We start from the raw sequence: 22,044 nt of genomic DNA on the forward strand, positions 1-22,044 counted from the left end.
CGTCAAGATGGCCGCGTCCGAGTGCGCAGACAAGTGCATGAAGCCCACAACGAAGATTGTATAGTGCCAAGAGTCCAAGCTGGAGGTGGTGGGGTGACTGTTTGGGCTGCTTTTCATGCAGGGGGCAAAACTGACCTGGTTGTTCTGAATGGAAACCTGAACCAGTTCAAGTACAGGGCCATTCTGGAGGAAATATTGCTTCCATTTGCTCGTGCAGCCTTTCGAGGAAACTTTGTCTTCCAAGATGACAATGCACGGCCTCATCATGCTCGCATGATCCAACACTTTCTTGCTGACTGTAGTGTAGAGCATATGGAGTGGCCTGCCATGTCCCTGGATATGAATCCGATAGAGAACTTGTGGGCAGAATTAACGCGTCAAATCGACAACTTGGCCCAGCAGCCGACCTCTGTGCGTGAATTGCAACAGACTATTGTCACTGCATGGCAAGCGATTCCTGTCCAAGCCTTGGCAAATCTCGTGAACAGCATGCCTCGACATGTACGTGCTCTCCTGAATGCTCGTGGGGGTTACAAGAAGTACTGAACTGTAATTTTACTGTCCGTAATCCCAGTCGTAATTTAGCTTTTGTTTTTGTTGAATTTTTTTTTGGCTAATGTGCAAAATAAAGAGATACTTCTGGAAAACGTACAGAAGTTTAACACAGTACTGTCCATGAATTGAGTTCGATATCAGTTTACATCACTTTCAGGGATCAATTTATTTGCTTCGAAATGTCAAATGTGGTTTTTGTTTCTTTTAAAGGTCACATTAACAAAATCTAGAATAATTTCAACATAATTCCAATGAATTTTTGGTTATACGTCATCTTGAAAAGGAAGTTCACCCCCACAAAAAAAATATTCCATATTAAATGCCAAGTCTGTATATATATTGATACAGACGCGGCTTTAGATGTTATATTGACCGAGCGGTGGTGTATTTAACCGCGTCCGAACAGTTACTCCCCGATTAGAACCCGATTCCACCCGACGTTGACCAGATCGCCCCACAGATATTCAATCGGGAAACCTCGAAAGCGACCGAAAGAGAATGAAAAAGAAGAAGAAGAAGAATACGGAGGAAGAACAGATTTATTATACACACACAAGCAATGGATGGAAGAAGCAGTAACACAGCGAATCGTTAACTTACACTATTCATTTTTACTTAACCCCAAGACAACGAGCAGGACAGGACGTTCACACTTACACAGGGGATAATGCAGGCAGGTAGGGCTTGAGGTGGATTGCTTGAGAGGGAGGCAAAGTCGGGAGGCAGCAGCTCGCAATTCCTCGCGGTTTTGGCGGGAAAACCCTCCGTCGCGTATCCGCTGCGGTAGACGTCACGCGCTGGTTCGGCACACCTGCTCCTCTTCTTGTGGTGGAGCCGTCTCCCTCCTTTCAGCGCGTCTCTCCAAAGCTGGTTTCCTTGCCGAGTACCTCTCCTCTTTGGCTTGGAGCGTTTCGCATCTCACCGCTCCTCTTGGTGCAGCCTCTTTGCTCATCTCCCAGGTCATCTCTCTTAAAGCAGTCCCTTACAGTCGCTTTTATCACCTCGGGCGAAATCAAGCCGCCGGCTCCGAGGGCACGCCTACCGGGTCGCTCACCGCGGTGCTGATTGGCTGTTAGGGCTGGTTCACTCCTTCCCTCTTATGACGAGGTGGAGACACGCCTTTCTTCTCCGACTCAAAGCACATGGGCAATGGCGGCCTGCGGGATTGAAAACAACTCCCCTTCTGAAAGGAACTTTGGAGAGCGGAGATGTTTGGGGAAATTGGAAGGGCCTACGCTTATTTTGTTTGATACAATGCAAAGTCAATCTAGTGGGAAACACATATTTAGCCTACATGGAATAAGGAAATACACTATTTAAAAGATATATCGTGACCTGCGTGTAAGTTTCATGGAATTAACTAGGAGGACGGCTGCGACCATTATTTACATTACGAGGATGTTACCATACTTTTGTAACGTTCACATTGTAACGTTTCCACATTCGTTACACTTCCTCCAAAATTGTTACACTTCTCAAAAACCGTTACACTTCTCAAATTCGTTACACACTTCTCAAAATCGTTACAATATATATATATATATATATATATATATATATATATATATATATATATATATATATATATATATATATATATATATATATATATAAGTTCAAAACACACCTGGTCACAAGTGTGCCGCACTGACCGGGTCCTCAGTCGAGGTCCTCAGCATCATCCCGTTTCGGCCCTTCAACCTCGATACGGTCAGCTAAGGTGGGCCAGCAGGGGCACGTACACATCCACATGCAGCAACTGCATCTGGATGCGTACATACCCCCACCCCCAGCCAGTGCGAACAACAACAACAACAACGACAACAACAACACCACCTCCACATCCAGAATCCACAGCACCAAACAAACATGGTGGAACACTCAAACACCCACCTTTATACCCTTCACCACTCACCAACAAAACACACCAGATCATTCATACACACACATACACACCCATACATACAGAACACCAACCAAACAACCACCTACACTTACATCATACACCACTCAACACACAAAAACACACACTCATGCAAAAATTAATTCATGCAAAAACACACACCCTCACCCACTCACTCATATACACAAAATAAGAAGTAATAATGGTAACAAAAAAAACAAGAAAACAACCAACCAACACCGTTCGACGTGCCTCCATAAACTTCCTTCATATCCAAAATGAGCCTTTCAAGGCAACCTGGGCCACCTTGTCACACATCCTCCTTCTTTCTGTCCCACTAGCAAGAAATGCAGAAAAGGAATTGCCAATATACCCTCTACACCCCACCTCAAATGGCTGACACGAAACGCGCCAACCCTTCTCCCGGCACTCTGCCTCCAGCTCACTGTACTTTCCTCTCTTCCTCTTGTGCACCTCCTCCATGTTCTCTTCCCAAGGTACCGACAACTCCCCTAAGATGACCTGTCTTGTTGCACTTGACCAAATGACAATGTCAGGCCGCAACCTTGTCACACAGATCTCCTCTGGGAATACCAATTGTGGCTTTAGGTCTGCCACCACCTGCCAATCACAAGCATCTGACAGCCCTCTTGCTTTCCACCTCCTCCTCCTCTTTCCACCTCTTTCCACTTGGCCCTCTTTGACAAACCACACCTCTCCCCCATCAGTCTCCTTCTCCACTCTTCTCTCTCTCGATCTCAGCACCTCTTGTTGCACCATCTGCACCACCACCGCCAGCACCTGATCATGTCGCCACCTGTATCTTCCTGCTGCCAATGCTTCTGAGCATGCACTCAGTGCATGCTGCACCGTTCCCACACCTCCACACAAATAACATCTCTCCTCCTGCAACAACCCCCACAATCTCAAGTTTACTGGTGACGGAAGCACATCATACGTTGCTCGCAACAGGAAATTCAACAATATTGGCTCCATCCTCCAAATCTCTTGCCACTTCAATATCCTCACCCGCACACCTTCCCACTTAGTCCAAGCACCTTGTTGTGCCTGACCGACTGCTTTCACATATCTCCCCTCCTCTTCCTTTCTTCTCAACTCCCTCTCAACCATCTTCCTCCTCTCTTTCACACATGCCTTTCCCCATCGCTCATGCTCCATCCACCCCAAGCCATGCTTGATGCTTCCCATGCTGTGCCATCCCCATGACCTCCTCCTGTTGCAACCGCTCCTCCATCTCGTCCACTTCTGCTCTTGCATTCCACTTCCGACTTCCCTTCTTCTCTGGGAGAGCATTCTTTACCACTGCATCACTTGAATCCCGCAACATCATGAACTCCCGCACCCTCACCACCTTAAACTCGTCGGTTAATGATGTCAAGGGAAACTGGAGTTTCCCACCCTGACCATAAAAGGCAATGTTCGTCAAACAGCGTGGCACTCCCAACCACCTCCTCACAAAGCCGCTCACCACAACCTCCATCCTCTCTGCATGCCCAATCACAATATCATACATCATCAATGGCCACAATACTCGTGGCATCAACCCAAACTTCAAACACCATACCTTCAACTTACCTGGCAAACCACATCCATCAATCCTCTTCAAACCTCTCAAAAGCTTGTTTCTGACCTCCTCCACTCTTCCCACATCATTCAACTCCACTGTATACCATCTTCCCAACTTCCCACAGTTTGGAGAGGAGAGGAGTGTGAGGGATTGGAGAGGTGAGGGATTGGAAAGGAGAGGGATGTGAGGGTTTGGAGAGGAGAGGAGTGCTAGGTGGAGAGAGGAGAGTGTCAGGTGGAGACAGGAGAGTGTCAGGTGGAGACAGGAGAGTGTCAGGTGGAGAGGAGTGAGGGGTCACATATTATGTGAAATAACTAAATTCACACCATTTCTGGATCTGATGACTTGCCAGTAACCATTTTGTAAAAATGAATGTGCAGCATATAACTCAATATGTCGAAATGTCACACACATCCATGCCCGTGGGATTCCCACGGGTGACCCCGCTAGTATATATATATAAGACTAGAAAAGTACCCGGCGTTGTCTGGTCCCTCATCGCACCCCTTCCTCATCCCAGAGAGAGGTGGGGAGAGACAGACATGGTGGGGGTAGAGAGGGACAGGGGTGCGGCAGAGTGAAAGAAGGGTGGGGAAGGGACAGAGAGGGGTGGGAGAGGGTGGAAGAATATGTTGTGCTTTATGACCACACATACACGCACACAAGCAAACACACACACATGTATGCCCACACACGCCGTATGAGCGCTTGCGAGTGGATCTTTGGGACCGAGACACCGCAGCCTGTTCAAAGTTTCTTTGCGAAATATATGCTGTACATACACACACAGAAAATCAAAATGACAACCCTAAAGGTTTACCGTGGAGCAGACGTCTTTAAAAAAGGAACTCAAGTGGGAAATTGTTGTAATTCAATTCAAAACTAGAAAACATGTGAAAATACAAAGACCATCCGCGTTTATTTGTATTCAGTCTTCTTCTTCCGTGTTCTCAAAATATCGAAAACAATTTTTAAAAAAATACAAAATGAAAATTGATGATTTTATGCAACCTTGACCTTTGACCTTTTGAGATAAAAACAACAACAACAATTGACTTAACTTTCGATTAGTGATTAGTCAAGTGGATGAAAATTGACGATTTTATGTGATGCTGACCTGTGACCTTTTGATCAAATTATTAATTTGCCTTCTTCATCTTACTATAATTCACCAAATGTCTGTGTCCGTTCGAAGGTACCGTAAAAACTGCTGAACCGATCGCAAAGATATTTTGGGTGGATAATCCTGGGATCCCCAGGAGTAAAATAGGTTATTTAGAGTTCCCAATTTCAGCTTTAGTCTCCAGCATTCTCAGGTTTGGACTCCCGCATAACATTCGCGTTCGCATGACGTTCATTGTGACGTCTTCTTACGTCGAGCAACGGTACCCGCCCTACGGGCGGGGCTTCAATTGGGAGGCCCAAATGAAAAGGCTAAATATCGGAAATTGAAGCCTTTTTTTTCTTTTAAACGATTTATATAAACATCCGTCATGCGGAAACGTCATACGGGAGCAAGTATCAGCAGGATGTGGCAGTGTGGGAGTCCACGTTTGCACCGATCGCTGCACCGTGTGCCACACAAACGACTGCACCGATCGCTGCACCGTGTGCCGCACAAACGACTGCACCGATCACTGCACCGTGTTCCACACAACGACTGCACCGATCGCTGCACGGCTGCATCGATCGGATGTGGCATGAAGGAGGATCTGCACTTCGGCATGAAGGAGGATCAGATCTAACAGATCGCTGTCTCCATCGATCTTGCCAAGGCCGTAACACCTATCGGCTCAAAATCCCTTTAACTGTTGATTTGGTACAGTTACACGTATCGGGAATTTGGTACACATATCGGGAATTTGGTACACGTATCGGGAGTACATATGACATAGCGATTGTGACCCACGATTATCGATCACGATTCACGATCACAATCATAGTGTATCGATCACGATTTGAAACACGATGGTAAAGCGCGGCGTTACACGCGCTGCTTGTAAACAAGGAGGAAGCGGACAACGCGGTAATTTGTAAGAGTCTTTATTCAAGAGCTCACTGTAACACTGGCGCGCTCCGGGCTGCCTGCCCGGTGTATATCCTGAGGCCACGCCTACCCCTCGGCGTGGCCGCCGCCCACGGTGCGCGGAATGATGTCACCACGCCAGTGAGCTTCCGTGTCCGCCACACGCCCCCCCCCCCCCCCCCAGAATTCCCACGCACCTGGAGGGCCAGTTTGCGGGGCAAACGGATGACCCGGCCGAAGCGCCCTCTGGCGACCGGCGGCGTCCGGGGTGCAGGGATGCCATGTGGGATGCCCCCGGCTGTACCTGGGATGGGTGCCGGACCGGGGGGCGGCGTGCCTGCGGTGCTAGGCGGTGCCGGGGGTCTGCCCACAGGGGGGCGGCCCCGACGCGGGGGCCGAGCCACCGGCGGTGGGTGGTCCACGTCGAGGTGGGCCGGCTTGAGGCGGTCCACAGAAACGCAGTCAGGAGTACCGCCGATGTCCAGGGTGAAGTGTTTCACCCCGGTCTCCAGCACGTGGAAAGGCCCGTCGTACGGGGGCCGCAGTGGTGTCCGATGGGCATCGTGGCGGACGGAGACGTACTCCGCCGTGCGAAGCTCCGGGGCGACATGCGTCGGTGGGTGCCCGTGGCGTGCCGTCGGCACCGGGGCGAACCTCTGGGCGGTCTCCTGCAGGGCGGAGCGCTGGTGCCGTGGATTCGGGGAGGAACTCGCCCGGCACCCGCAGCGGTTGCCCGAAGACCACCTCCGCCGCGGATGCACGCAGGTCCTCCTTGGGCGCCGTCCGGAGGCCCAGCAGGACCCAGGGGAGCCTGTCGACCCAGCCGCCGTCGCGGAGGGTGGCCCGGAGCGTGGCCTTCAATGAGCGGTGAAATCGCTCACACAGGCCATTAGCCTGGGGGCGGTAGGCCGTGGTTCGGTGCAGCCGGACCCCGAGGCCCTGCGCGACAGCCCCCCAGAGCTCCGAGGTGAACTGGGGGCCGCGGTCGGACGAGATGTCTGAGGGGGCACCGAACCGGGCGACCCAGGTGGCGATGAAAGCCTGCGCGACGTCCGCCGCCATCGTCGACGCCAAGGGCACGGCCTCCGGCCACCGGGTGGTGCGGTCCACCATGGTGAGGACGTGGGTGAAACCCCACGAGGGGGGCAGAGGTCCCACCAGGTCCACGTGGACGTGGTCAAACCGGCGTTCCGGAACCGTAAACGGAGCCAACGGGGCCTGGGTGTGCCGGTGCACCTTGGCGCGCTGGCACGCGAGGCACGTCCTGGCCCAGCCGCGGACGGCCTTCCGGAGGCCATGCCAGACGAATTTGTCGGCGATCAACCTTTGGGAGGCCCTCGCGGCTTGTGGTCGACGAAGGCCGTGAACGCACGGCCCTCGAGCAGATGGCGGAAGTGCCTGACCGCCAAGTGAAGCCCGAGCAACTCGCGGTCGAAGGTACTGTAACGGCGTCCGGGCGGGCGAAGCTGCCGGCTAAAGAACGCCAGCGGTTGCCAAGCTCCACGCACCCATTGCTCGTGCACCGCGCCCACCGCATAGTCCGAGGCGTCGGTGGTGAGGGCGTTCGGCGCATCGGGCGCCGGGTGCGCGAGCATGGTGGCGTTAGCCAAGGCGAGCTTCGCGCCCATGAACGCCGCGTCCATCTGCTCGGTCCAGGTGACGTCGCCTTTGCCCGGCTTACCTCGGAGAGCTTCGTGCAGGGGGCGCAGAAGCTGGGCGATACGGGGCAGGAACCGATGGTAAAAGTTCACCATGCCCAGGAACTCCTGCAGCCCCCTGATCGTGCGGGGGCGCGGAAACCCCTTCACCGCCTCCACCTTGGCCGGCAGGGGGACGGCTCCGTGCCTGGTGACGCGGTGCCCCAGAAAATCGAGTTCAGTGACGCCGAACCGGCACTTTGCGGGGTTCACAATCAGGCCATGCTGGCCCAGGCGTTCGAAGAGCGTGCGGAGGTGGTGTAGGTGCTCTTCGCGGGACGCGCTGGCGACGAGGATATCGTCCAGGTAGACGTATACAAAATCCAAGTCGCGCAGGACGCTGTCCATCAGCCGCTGGAACGCCTGAGCCACATTCTTCAGACCGAAGGGCATCCGCAGGAATTCGAAGAGTCTGAACGGCGTGATGACCGCCGTCTTCGGGACGTCCTCCGGCCTGACGGGGACCTGATGGTAACCGTGTATGAGGTCCACCTTCGAGAAGAAGGACATGCCCGCCAAACGGGCGGAAAAGTCCTGAATGTGGGGGACGGGGTAGCGGTCGGGGGTGGTGGCGTCATTGAGACGGCGATAGTCCCCGCACGGTCGCCATCCCCCGCCGGGCTTCGACACGATGTGCAGCGGCGACGCCCAAGCACTCTCCGAGCGCCGAACGATGCCGGGTCGCCCCAGGGTAGCGAACTCTGCTTTTGCTACCGCCAGCTTCGTCGGCTCGAGGCGGCGTGCCCGGGCGTAGACCGGTGGCCCGACAGTGGGGATGTGATGGGCCACCCCGTGCTTGACTGCCCCCACCGAGAAGGTGGGCCGCGTGAGGGCCGGGAAGCCGGCGAGGAGGCGGGTGAATTCGTCCGCTGCCGGAAGCGTACAGATCAACGTGGCCGGCCCGAACCGTTCAGCAAGCCGCTTGGCAAGCCGCTCGGTGAGCCGCCCAGTGGGCTGCTCGACGAGCTGGGCAGCGCACAGGCGAGCGAGCTGAACGTCTCGGCCTGGACAAGACGTCTGTGCTTTACGTCGACCAGGAGCCCATTTGCGCACAGGAAGTCCGCGCCAAGCAATGCCATGGGCACGTCGGCGGCGACGAACGACCATCGGAAAACCTGCCCTCCGAACCGCAGAGAGAGGCAGCGTTTTCCGTACGTACGGATGGGCGTCCCGTTTGCGGCAAGCAGCGCGGGGCCCCCGCCCGCGGCGTGCTTGTCCGACGTACCGGCAGGAACGACACTCACCTGCGCTCCTGTGTCACACAGGTAACGGCGCCCGGATAAGGTGTCCGTGATGAACAGCAGGCTGTTCGAACGGCCGGCGCTCATTGCCACTATCGAGCGCCGGCCCGGGCGTTTCCCGACCTGTCGAAGGAGCATGGCGGATGACACTGTCGAGCCTCATGGCCAAACCTGGCGTGGAACCGGCACCAGTTGGTGGAGCTGGAGGAGCGCAGCTGGCTCCGCCAGGCCGGTGGAGCCGGCGGTTTTCCCCGCGGTGGCGGTTTTTGCCGCGGCGGTGGGCGGGGCGTGGCGGCGGCCACGAGGTGCGTATCAGCATGCTGTGTATGCTGTGGAAGCTGATGCTGTGGATCAGCATCGGCTTCGGGATCCACGAGGTGGGCCGCACCGACTCTCGCCCGCGTGTCCGAAACCGCGAAGTACCTGTCCGCCTCGGCGGCCAATGCTCGGGGTTCCGTTAGTACGGTCCCGGCCAACGCGAGGCGTACCTGTGCTGGAAGTTGGCGACGGAAAAGCGCCCGGAATAGAGAACCAGGGGCTTCGTCGCCCAACAGTGACAGCATATGGTCCATTCGGACCGACGGGCGCGTGTCGCCGAGCTCAGGGAGATCCAGGAGGCGGTCGGCCCGTGCGTCCTCCGTGAGGCCGAACGTGGCTAGGAGCAGCCGCTTGAGTGCCTCGTACTTGTGGCCGTCCGGTGGGTGGCGAAGGACGGACACAACTCGAGCGGCCGTGCCGGGCCCGAGGGAGGCGACGACGTGGTAGTAGCGCATGTCGTCGTTGGTGAGGCGCCGAAGCTGAAACTGGGCTTCGGCTTGGACGAACCAAACTTCGGCCTGGGCCTCCCAAAATTCGGGAAGTTTAACCGACATCGCGTTGTTGGGCATGGCAATGGCGTCGTGTTTGGAAGGATCGCTATGGCAGATCCAACGTCGAGGGTCACCAGTAAAGCGTGGTGTTACGCGCGCTGCTTGTAAACAAGGAGGAAGCGGACAACGCGGTAATTTGTAAGAGTCTTTATTCAAGAGCTCACTGTAACACTGGCGCGCTCCGGGCTGCGCGCCCGGTGTATATCCTGAGGCCATGTCTACCCCTCGGCGTGGCCGCCGCCCACGGTGCGCGGAATGATGTCACCACGCCAGTGAGCTTCCGTGTCCGCCACAATGGAATAATATTTACCGATATGAACAGTGATGTGGCTTTTATTGAAATTCTAAAGATACTGTTGTAGCGGTTCCCGCTGAATGTACACAATCGCCTTGCACCTGCCAGGACGCGGCCAGGGCGCGATCGCCATGCCGGGCTCGTCCGGACGGGCCCGGACGCGCCTCTCCTGGGCATGCCCGGACTCGCTGTTCCCGGGCACGCCCGAACCTCCCAGGCACGCCCGGTCTCGTCTTTCCCGGGCATGCCCGCTCTCGCCTTTCCAGGGCTCGCCCAGAGCGCCCGGGCATGCCCAGCCTCGACTTGCCAGGCCGCCCGGGCATGTACAGACTCGCCTTTCCAGGACTTGCCCTTGACACCCGGGCATGCCCGGTCTCGGTTTTCCTGGGCAAATGCCCCGGCATAAATGTGTATATATATTGCTGCCCGATAAACGGGCTTGTCAGAATACCTGAGCTGTTTTGTTTCATGAAAGCAACTCGGACGAATTCCGTCTTTGGTCGCGTCAATTCTTTCGACTCGCGTTGGAGCGCAGCTCCTTCACTGGTGACCTACCGACATGGACACGGCAGTGACTCTTAAACTGCCTACCTTCTGGGAGGCTCACGCGGCTGTTTGGTTCGCCCAGGTGGACTCCCAGTTCGCCCTGCGAGGCATCACCGCGGACAACACCCGCTTCCACCACGTCGTGGCAGCGCTCGGTTCCGCCACCGCGGCCCGCGCCCTGAGCCTCCTCGAGCACCTGCCGGCTGCTGACAAGTATGACGCGCTGAAGACGCTCCTCCTCGACACTTTCGCCCTCTCACCGGTGGCACGCGCACGGCGCCTGCTCGACCTGCCCGAGCTCGGCGACACACGCCCGTCCGAGCGCATGGACTATATGCTCTCGTTGCTCGCTGAGCACTCTCCGGATTTTCTGTTCCGCGAGCTGTTCCTTCGCCAGCTGCCTCACCCGGTACGCCTCGCCCTGGCTGGCACGTTGATCACCGATCCCCGCGCCCTCGCCAGGGAAGCCGATAAGATCTCCTCGGCGGGCCAACACATCGGCGCGGCTACCTGGAGCCTGCCGCCGTCCGAGGCGATGCCCACGATACCCGAGCGCCCTGCGTGGTTGGAGGCCAAACTACCGGTGCAACTGGCGGCCGCCACGCCGCGCCGACCGCTTCCGACACGACGGCCGGGGCCTCCACCTGACCAGGCATGGTGTTATTACCACACCAGGTTCGGACACAAGGCTCGGACGTGCCGACCCCTGTGCACTTTCGGCAAGTCGGGAAACAGCCGGGCCGGCGTTCATTCCCAGCCATGAGCGCCGGCCGCTCGGGCAACTTGCTTTTTATTCGGTACAAAGCGTCCGGGCGGCGTTTCCTTTGTGACACCGGCGCCCAACTGAGCGTCATACCCGCCTCCGAGCAGGACAGGCGGGACGCCGTTTGCGGCCCCTCTTTGGTCGCTGCTAATGGCTCGGCCATACGCACTTTCGGCCCGCGCGACGTCACCCTCTGCTTCGGCAGCCAGCGCTTTCAGTGGACCTTTGTGACCGCCTGCGTCCCCATGGCTTTGCTGGGCGCCGACTTCCTCTGCGCGCACGGGCTGCTGGTCGACGTCAAACAACGTCGCCTTGTCCACGCCGAGACCTTCAGCTCCCTGGCGTGCACGATGAGCAGCTCCGCACCGACCGAACTGGCGTGCGCCCTCCCGACGGCGAACGAGTTCGCTCGCCTGCTCGCGGAATTCCCAGCCCTCACGTGGCCGACGTTTTCGGCCGTCGCAGTGCGGCATGGGATCGAGCACCACATACCCACTACGGGCCCGCCAGTCTATGCCAGGGCCCGCCGCCTCGACCCGGCCAAGCTCGCCGTGGCAAAGGCCGAGTTCAACGCGTTGGAGCACCTCGGCATCGTGCGGCGCTCCAATAGCGCGTGGGCCTCACCACTGCACATCGTGCCAAAGCCGGGGGGCGGATGGCGCCCGTGTGGCGACTACCGCCATCTCAACGACGCTACCACCCCCGACAGGTACCCGATCCCACACATCCAGGACTTTTCCGCCCGTTTGGCGGGACGGGTCATATTTTCTAAAATTGACCTGATACAGGGATACCACCAGGTACCTGTCCGGGCGGCCGACGTCCCAAAGAAGGCCGTCATCACGCCGTTCGGCCTGTTCGAATTTTTGAGGATTTTTGAGGCCTCAAGAACGCGGCCCAGGCGTTCCAGCGCTTAATGGATGGCGTGCTGCGCGACCTGCCATTTCTTTTCGTCTATCTGGACGTCTATCTGGAAATCCCTGGTGTTGGGCTAGCGGCTAGGGTGCCGGCTTAGGATACCTAGGATCCTGGGTTCGGAATCCCGGTCAATCGCTGAATTAACGCCAGGGGGGTTGACTCAGCCTGTCATCCTTCCGAGGTCGGTAAATTGAGTACCAGTTCACTGGTAATTCCCTGTTTGTCGTTAAAGGCGGCAAAAAGGGTTGGCGTCAGGAAGGGCATCCGGCCGTAAAACATTGCTTCAAAAAGGGGACCGAAAAACAACAACAACCACAGTTCCCGAAAAAGGCCAACCCCCGCTTGCGGGGTAAAATGGCCTCTAAAGGTGGTTTTTAAAAATTTTTTTATCTGGACAACATCCTCGTCGCCAGCACGTCCCGCGCCGAGCACCTCTTCCACCTCCGAACACTGTTCGGTCGGCTCAGCGAGCACGGCTTAATTGTCAACCCGGCCAAATGCCACTTCGGCACGACGACCGTTGACTTTTTGGGCCACCGCATCACCAAGACCGGGGCCATGCCGCTGCCGACCAAGGTCGAGGCCATCACCACGTTCCCGCGTCCCCGTTCCATCAAGGCCCTACAAGAGTTCCTCGGCATGGTGAATTTTTATCACCGATTCGTGCCCCGCGCTGCTCAGCTCATGCGGCCCCTTTACGAGGCCATCCGGGGCAAGCCGACCAAGCATGACATCGTTTGGTCCGCGGCCATGGACTCGGCCTTCGCGAGCGCAAAACGGGCCCTCGCCGACGCAACGCTGCTGGCTCACCCGGTGCTCAACGCGCCCATCGCCCTCACTACGGACGCCTCCAACTACGCGGTGGGCGCCGTCCATGAACAATGGGTGGACGGGGTTTGGCAGCCACTCGCTTTTTTCAGCCGGCAACTCCGGCTGAACGAGTTAAAATACAGCACGTTCGACCGTGAGCTGCTCGGTCTATTCCTGGCCGTTCGCCATTTCCGACACCTCCTGGAGGGCCGCCCATTCACGGCTTTCGTCGACCACAAGCCGTTGGTCTACGCAATGGCCAAAGTCACGGAGCCGTGGTCGGCCCGCCAGCAGCGCCACCTCTCCGCCGTGTCGGAATTCACCACGGACATCCGGCACGTCGCCGGCAAAGACAACGCCATGGCCGACTGTCTTTCTCGGGCCAGCGTGAACGCGGTCCACCTCGGCGTGGACTTCGCGCTCATGGCGGCCGACCAGACCACCGACACCTCAGTGCAGGCCCTCCGGGCGGCGGACACGGGCCTCCGCCTGGCCGACATCCCCTAAGCGGGCACCGTCCTGCTCTGCGACGTCTCCCAGGGCCAGCCTTGCCCCATCTTGCCCGTTTCCTGGCAGCGCCGCATCTTCGCCTCCATCCACGGCCTTTCTCACCCGGGCCGGAAAGCTTCTCAGAAGCTGGTGTCGGCGCGTTTCGTCTGGCACGGCCTTCGACGGAACGTCCGCGACTGGGCCAATGCCTGCACGGCCTCCCAGCGGGCCAAGGTCCACCGCCACACCCAGGCCCCGCTTGCACCTTTCACCGTGCCTGCACGGCGTTTCGACCACGTCCACGTGGACCCGGTGGGTCCCCTGCCCCCATCGCGGGGGTTCACCCACCTGCTCACCATGGTGGACAGGACCACCAGGTGGCCGGAGGCCGTGCCCCTCACCTCCACCACCACCGCCGACGTGGCGCAGGCGTTCATCGCCACCTGGGTCGCGCGCTTCGGCGCACCGGCGGACATCTCGTCCGACCGCGGCCCACAGTTCACGTCCGAACTTTGGGGTGCGGTCGCCCGCTCGTTGGGGGTCACGCTGCACCGCACCACGGCCTACCACCCCCAAGCCAACGGGTTGTGCGAGCGGTTTCACCGCTCCATGAAGGCCGCACTCATGGCCGGCCTTCAGGACGACGGTTGGACCGACCGGCTGCCTTGGGTCCTTTTGGGCCTCCGCACGGCCCCCAAGGAGGACCTCCGGGCGTCCGCCGCCGAGCTCATCTACGGCCAGCCGCTCCACGTCCCGGGCGAGTTCGTGCCCGACGCTACCAGTCCCTGGTCCGCTGCACACCAGCGCTCGGACCTCCAGGAGGCCGCCCGACGATTTGCCCCCGTGCCAACGTCCCGCCACTGTGGCCCCCAGTCCTACGTCCCCCCCGGCGCTTCGCACAGCGGAGTACGTCTCTGTGCGTCATGACGCGCACCGGGGGCCACTCCGGCCGCCGTACGACGGGCCCTTCCGGGTCCTGCGACGGGGCGACAAGTCCTTCGTCGTCGCCGTCGGCGGCCGGTCGGACCGGATCTCTGTGGACCGCCTCAAACCGGCGCACGTGGACGTCGACCGACCACCACGGTTGGCCCTTCCTCCGCGGCGAGGCCGCCCCCCGTCCATGGTTCCCCCCGCTCGACCACCCACCACCAGATCGGACCCCCCCCCCCGACCCTCCAGGGGTCGCTTCGGCCGGGTCATCCGGACCCCCCTTAAATTGACCCTGCCGGTGCAGGTCGATTTTGGAGGGGCGTGTGTAGCGGTCCCCGCTGAATGTACACGTGTGTAGCGGTCCTTGCGTCTGCCAGGACGCGGCCAGGGCGCGATCGCCATGCCGGGCTCGTCCGGACGGGCCCAGACGCGCCTCTCCTGGGCATGCCCGGACTCGCTGTTCCCGGGCACGCCCGAACCTCCCGGGCACGCCCGGTCTCGTCTTTCCCGGGCTTGCCCAGAGCGCTCGGGCACGCCCAGCCTCGACTTGCCAGGCCGCATCCAGGACGCCCGGGCATGTCCAGACTCGCCTTTCCAGGACTCGCCCTTGACACCCGGGCATGCCCGGTCTCGGTTTTCCCGGGCAAACGCCCCGGCATAAATGTGTATATATATATTGCTGCCCGATAAACGGGCTTGTCAGAATACCTGAGCTGTTTTGTTTCATTAAAGCAACTCGGACGAATTCCGTCTTTGGTCGCGTCAATTCTTTCGACTCGCGTTGGAGCGCAGCTCCTTCACTGTTTAGATTTTGATGATTTGCGTGTGATATGATTCAACCGATGTTTATATGAATCGTTTAAAATAAAAAAACCCCTTCAATTTCTGATATTTTCCCATCGCCATATGCAGATTCGCCACGGACCCACGATCGATGTTTCTCTACGTGAACGTACCCGTTTGTTTGCGAACGAGTACGTTTTTCATGGAAGTCCTTCACGAACTTGCTGTCCATGTCTGACGTGCGACTGAAGGTGCTACAGAAATGTGGAATTTATTGGTTTCATGCTTTAGCATTCACCGTGTCTGCATTGCCTGTTTGCTTCTGGCCTCCCACCCATGCGTAGCCGGGTATTTCTCTAGTATTCTCATAATAAAGATTTGTTGAAAATTTGATGACAAAACTCAAATGGTAAATTTACATTTCAAGTCAATTGGATGAAAATTGATGCTTTTTGGTGATGCTGACCTTTAACCTTTTGACCAAATTATTAATTTGTCTTCTCCATATTATCATAATAAAGCTATTTAATTTCATTATAATAAAGCTTTGCAAAAATAACGGCCCAGACAGAGACACACACACACACACACACACACACACACACACACACACACACACACACACACACACACACACACACACACACACACACACACACACACACACACACGTGATTACAATACCCCGTCTCCTGCTCGTACTTCAAGCACGAGGTCAATGGACGTTGATATTTTTTTTACATGTGTCTATTTACGTCGAAGTGATAGGTCGGACAATGAAAGAAGATCGCACAAAAGGGGGAAACTAAAATAGCACAACATTTTTAGCAGGCAAGGCACCGCACGACGCAAGACACTTCAGGGAGGTAGAGGGTGATCGATGCACTTTCGACTTTTTAAAGGAAGGAAATAAATAAATGTCATACAGTGCCTTCAGAAAGTATTCACACCCCTTGATAGTGTTCACATTTTGTTGTTACACACTGAATTTAAAATTAATTAAATTGAGATTTTTGTCACTGATCTTCACATAATAACCCATAATGTCAAAGTGTAACTTTTTTCAGAAATTTAAACAAATCAATTAAAAAGGAAAAGCTGAAATGTCAAGTATTCAACCCCTTTGCTATGACACTACAAATGAAGGTCAAGTGCATCCAATTTTCTATGATCATCCTTGAGATATATTTATATATATATTTTTGTATACAAGATCGAGGCTCGTGAAAGTGCTAAAATGATGATGTCTCTACAACTTCATTGAAGTCCACTTGTGGCCAATTCAGTTGATTGAACATAATTTAGAAACAAACACACCTTTCTATACGGGGTGTTTATATAGTCTCTCTCCATTTCAGAGAAATAACGGATAACTAAATAGACAGGGACTTTATAAACACCCTGTATGAGGTCCCACAGTTGACAGTGCATGTCAGGGCAGAAACTCCACCATGAAGTCCAAGAAACTGTCTGTAGAACTCTGAGATAGATTTGTGAGGAGACATAGACCTTGGGAAGGGTATAAAACAATTTCTAAAGTGTTGAAAGTTCCCAAGAGCACAGTGAGCTCCATCATTAGGAAATGAAAAAGACACCTGGAGTTTGCAAAAAAGCACATAAAAGACTCTCTGAGAGTATGAGACAAAATATGATGTGGTCTGATGAGACGAGAATTTAACTATTTGGCCTGAATGCAAACACTACGTCTGGCCGAAACCGAGCATCACCCATCTAATACCATCCCGAATGTGAAGCATTGTGGTGGCACCATCATGCTATGGGGATGCTTTTCAGTGGCAAGGACTGGGTGACTCGTAAGGGTAGAGGTGACAATGAATGGAGCCAAATACAGGAAAGTCCTTGAGAAGAATCTGCTTCAGAATGCAAAAGACTGTGGCAAATATTTACATTTCAACAGCACAATGACCCCAAGCATACATCCAAAGCAACAGAGAGAATCTGTGGAAAGACTTGAAGATTGCTGTTCACCGACGCTCCCCATCCAACTTGACAGAGCTTGAGCAAATCTGTAGGGAAGAGCTCCTCAAATCCAGATGTGCAAAGCTGATACAGACATACCCAAGAAGACTAGAAACTGTAAAAGCTGCCAAGGGTGCTTCGACGAAGCATTTCCTTGTAAAATCGTAATAAAAATGTATTTGATCCGATAAAATCTCAAACTCGTAAGTCCTGAAATCATTATCCAGCCTCAACAAACCATTGAAAACCAAGAGAAAGCAGGCAAGATGTAGACACTGGATATCGACCACCAAGAGAGAGTGGTCTTTGACAAACAGAGAGCAGACGTTGGACATCGACAAAGAGAGAGCAGACAACCAAGAAAAACAGGAAATGGGGACCCTGGATATCGACCACCAAGAGAAAGCAGGCAATGGACACGCTGGATATCGACCACCAAGAGAGAGTGGTCTTTGACAAACAGAGAGCAGACGTTGGACATCGACAAAGAGAGAGCAGACGACCAAGAAAAACAGGAAATGGGGACCCTGGATATCGACCACCAAGAGAAAGCAGGCAATGGAGACGCTGGATATCGACAACCAAGAGAAAGCAGGCAATGGAGACGCTGGATATCGACAACCAAGAGAAAGCAGGCAAGATGTAGACGCTGGATATCGACAACCAAGAGAAAGCAGGCAAGATGTAGACGCTGGATATCGACCACCAAGAGAAAGCAGGCAAGATGTAGACGCTGGATATCGACAACCAAGAGAAAGCAGGCAAGATGTAGATGCTGGATATCGACAACCAAGAGAAAGCAGGCAAGATGTAGACGCTGGATATCGACAACCAAGAGAAAGCAGGCAAGATGTAGACGCTGGATATCGACCACCAAGAGAAAGCAGGCAAGATGTAGACGCTGGATATCGACAACCAAGAGAAAGCAGGCAATGGAGACGCTGGATATCGACCACCAAGAGAAAGCAGGCAATGGAGACGCTGGATATCGACAACCAAGAGAAAGCAGGCAATGGAGACGTTGGATATCGACCACCAAGAGAAAGCAGGCAATGGAGACGCTGGATATCGACAACCAAGAGAAAGCAGGCAATGGAGACGCTGGATATCGACAACCAAGAGAAAGCAGGCAAGATGTAGACGCTGGATATCGACCACCAAGAGAAAGCAGGCAAGATGTAGACGCTGGATATCGACCACCAAGAGAAAGCAGGCAAGATGTAGACGCTGGATATCGACAACCAAGAGAAAGCAGGCAAGATGTAGATGCTGGATATCGACAACCAAGAGAAAGCAGGCAAGATGTAGACGCTGGATATCGACCACCAAGAGAAAGCAGGCAAGATGTAGACGCTGGATATCGACAACCAAGAGAAAGCAGGCAAGATGTAGACGCTGGATATCGACCACCAAGAGAAAGCAGGCAAGATGTAGACGCTGGATATCGACAACCAAGAGAAAGCAGGCAAGATGTAGACGCTGGATATCGACAACCAAGAGAAAGCAGGCAAGATGTAGACGCTGGATATCGACCACCAAGAGAAAGCAGGCAAGATGTAGACGCTGGATATCGACAACCAAGAGAAAGCAGGCAAGATGTAGACGCTGGATATCGACAACCAAGAGAAAGCAGGCAAGATGTAGACGCTGGATATCGACAACCAAGAGAAAGCAGGCAAGATGTAGACGCTGGATATCGACAACCAAGAGAAAGCAGGCAAGATGTAGACGCTGGATATCGACAACCAAGAGAAAGCAGGCAAGATGTAGACGCTGGATATCGATCACCAAGAGAAAGCAGGCAAGATGTAGACGCTGGATATCGACAACCAAGAGAAAGCAGGCAAGATGTAGACGCTAGATATCGACAAACAAGAGAAAGCTGGCAATGGAGATGCTGGATATCGACAAACAAGAGAAAGCAGGCAATAGAGATGCTGGATATTGACAAACAAGAGAAAGCAGGCAATGGAGATGCTGGATATCGACAAACAAGAGAAAGCAGGCAATGGAGATGCTGGATATCGACAACCAAGAGAAAGCAGGCAATGGAGATGCTGGATATCGACAACCAAGAGAAAGCAGGCAATATGTAGACACTGGAAATCGACAAACAAGAGAGAGTGGTCTTTGACAAACAGAGAGCAGACGTTGGATATCGACAAAGAGAGAGAGCAGACAACCAAGAAAAACAGGAAATGGGGACCCTGGATATCGACAGCCAAGAGAGAGAGAGTCGTCTTTGACAAACAGAGAGCAGACGTTGGATATCGACAAAGAGAGAGCAGACAACCAAGAAAAACAGGAAATGGGGACCCTGGATATCGACAAACAAGAGAAAGCAGGCAAGGTGTAGACACTGGATATCGACCACCAAGAGAGAGTGGTCTTTGACAAACAGAGAGCAGACGTTGGATATCGACAAAGAGAGAGCAGACAACCAAGAAAAACAGGAAATGGGGACCCTGGATATCGACAAACAAGAGAAAGCAGGCAAGGTGTAGACACTGGATATCGACCACCAAGAGAGAGTGGTCTTTGACAAACAGAGAGCAGACGTTGGATATCGACAAAGAGAGAGCAGACAACCAAGAAAAACAGGAAATGGGGACCCTGGATATCGACAAACAAGAGAAAGCAGGCAAAATGTAGACACTGGATATCGACCACCAAGAGAGAGTCGTCTTTGACAAACAGAGAGCAGACGTTGGATATCGACAAAGAGAGAGCAGACAACCAAGAAAAACAGGAAATGAGGACCCTGGATATCGACAAACAAGAGAAAGCAGGCAAAATGTAGACACTGGATATCGACCACCAAGAGAGAGTGGTCTTTGACAAACAGAGAGCAGACGTTGGATATCGACAAAGAGAGAGCATACAACCAAGAAAAACAGGAAATGGGGACCCTGGATATCAACAAACAAGAGAAAGCAGGCAAAATGGAGACTCTGGATATCGACAACCAAGAGAAAGCAGGCAAAATGGAGATGCTGGATATTGACAACCAAGAGAAAGCAGGCAAGATGTAGACACTGGATATCGACAACCAAGAGAAAGCAGGCAAGATGTAGACACTGGATATCGACAACCAAGAGAACGCAGACAAAATGGAGATGCTGGATATTGACAACCAAGAGAAAGCAGGCAATGTAGACTCTGGATATCGACAAACAAGAGAAAGCAGGCAAAATGGAGATGCTGGATATCGACCACCAAGAGAAAGCAGACAAAATGGAGACGCTGGATATCGACAACCAAGAGAAAGCAGACAAAATGTTGACACGTCGACCACCAAGAGAAAGCAGGCAGGATGGTGATGCTGGATATCGACAACCAAGAGAAAGCAGACAAAATGGAGACGCTGGATATCGACAACCAAGAGAAAGCAGGCAAGGTGTAGACACTGGATATCGACCACCAAGAGAGAGTCGTCTTTGACAAACAGAGAGCAGACGTTGGATATCGACAAAGAGAGAGCAGACAACCAAGAAAAACAGGAAATGGGGACCCTGGATATCGACAAACAAGAGAAAGCAGACAAAATGGAGATGCTGGATATCGACAACCAAGAGAAAGCAGGCAAGATGGTGATGCTGGATATCGACAACCAAGAGAAAGCAGACAAAATGGAGACGCTGGATATCGACAACCAAGAGAAAGCAGGCAAGGTGTAGACACTGGATATCGACCACCAAGAGAGAGTCGTCTTTGACAAACAGAGAGCAGACGTTGGATATCGACAAAGAGAGAGCAGACAACCAAGAAAAACAGGAAATGGGGACCCTGGATATCGACAAACAAGAGAAAGCAGGCAAAATGGAGACTCTGGATATCGACAACCAAGAGAAAGCAGACAAAATGGAGATGCTGGATATTGACAACTAAGAGAAAGCAGGCAAAATGGAGATGCTGGATATTGACAACCAAGAGAAAGCAGACAAAATGGAGATGCTGGATATTGACAACCAAGAGAAAGCAGACAAAATGGAGATGCTGGATATTGACAACCAAGAGAAAGCAGGCAAAATGGAGACGCTGGATATTGACAACCAAGAGAAAGCAGACAAAATGGAGATGCTGGATATTGACAACCAAGAGAAAGCAGGCAAAATGGAGACGCTGGATATCGACAACCAAGAGAAAGCAGGCAAAATGGAGACGCTGGATATCGACTGTTGTGGAAATCAATGCAAGTCACAACTTTAGTCCATCTGTTGGTTTAATTCCATTAAGACCTTTGACATCATTCTGCAAATACAGGGATGCAATCGAAATAAGGTTTGGTTTCATATAGGTGAATCCTCAATATCATTCAATGAAAGCAAGCGTAATATTCTATGTGGTACGTACCGTTAACGAGTCCACTAGTCAATGTAACATGTCACAGGAGAAGACGCCTAGAGCAGCGGCCGTTTCGGGTCTTATAGCCGCGCCCCCCTAGCGGTGTCAGCGAGCAGCGAGCATCACCTGGGTTCAGCATAATACGATTTCACTACATTCTCGCCACCGTTAGAATTACACTGCCGTGCGGCTAGAAGCGAGCGAGGCGTCAGCCTTAACAGGGTGCGGCATATGGTATCAGTCGGCCCAACCGTACCGGTCTGGGCGGCGAATTTCCCTGCCAGCACGTGTCCGAAATTCCCCGGGT

This window comes from Myxine glutinosa, chromosome 14 (genome assembly GCF_964187855.1).
Source record: "Myxine glutinosa chromosome 14, kmMyxGlut1.1, whole genome shotgun sequence".
Lineage (NCBI taxonomy): Eukaryota > Metazoa > Chordata > Myxini > Myxiniformes > Myxinidae > Myxine > Myxine glutinosa.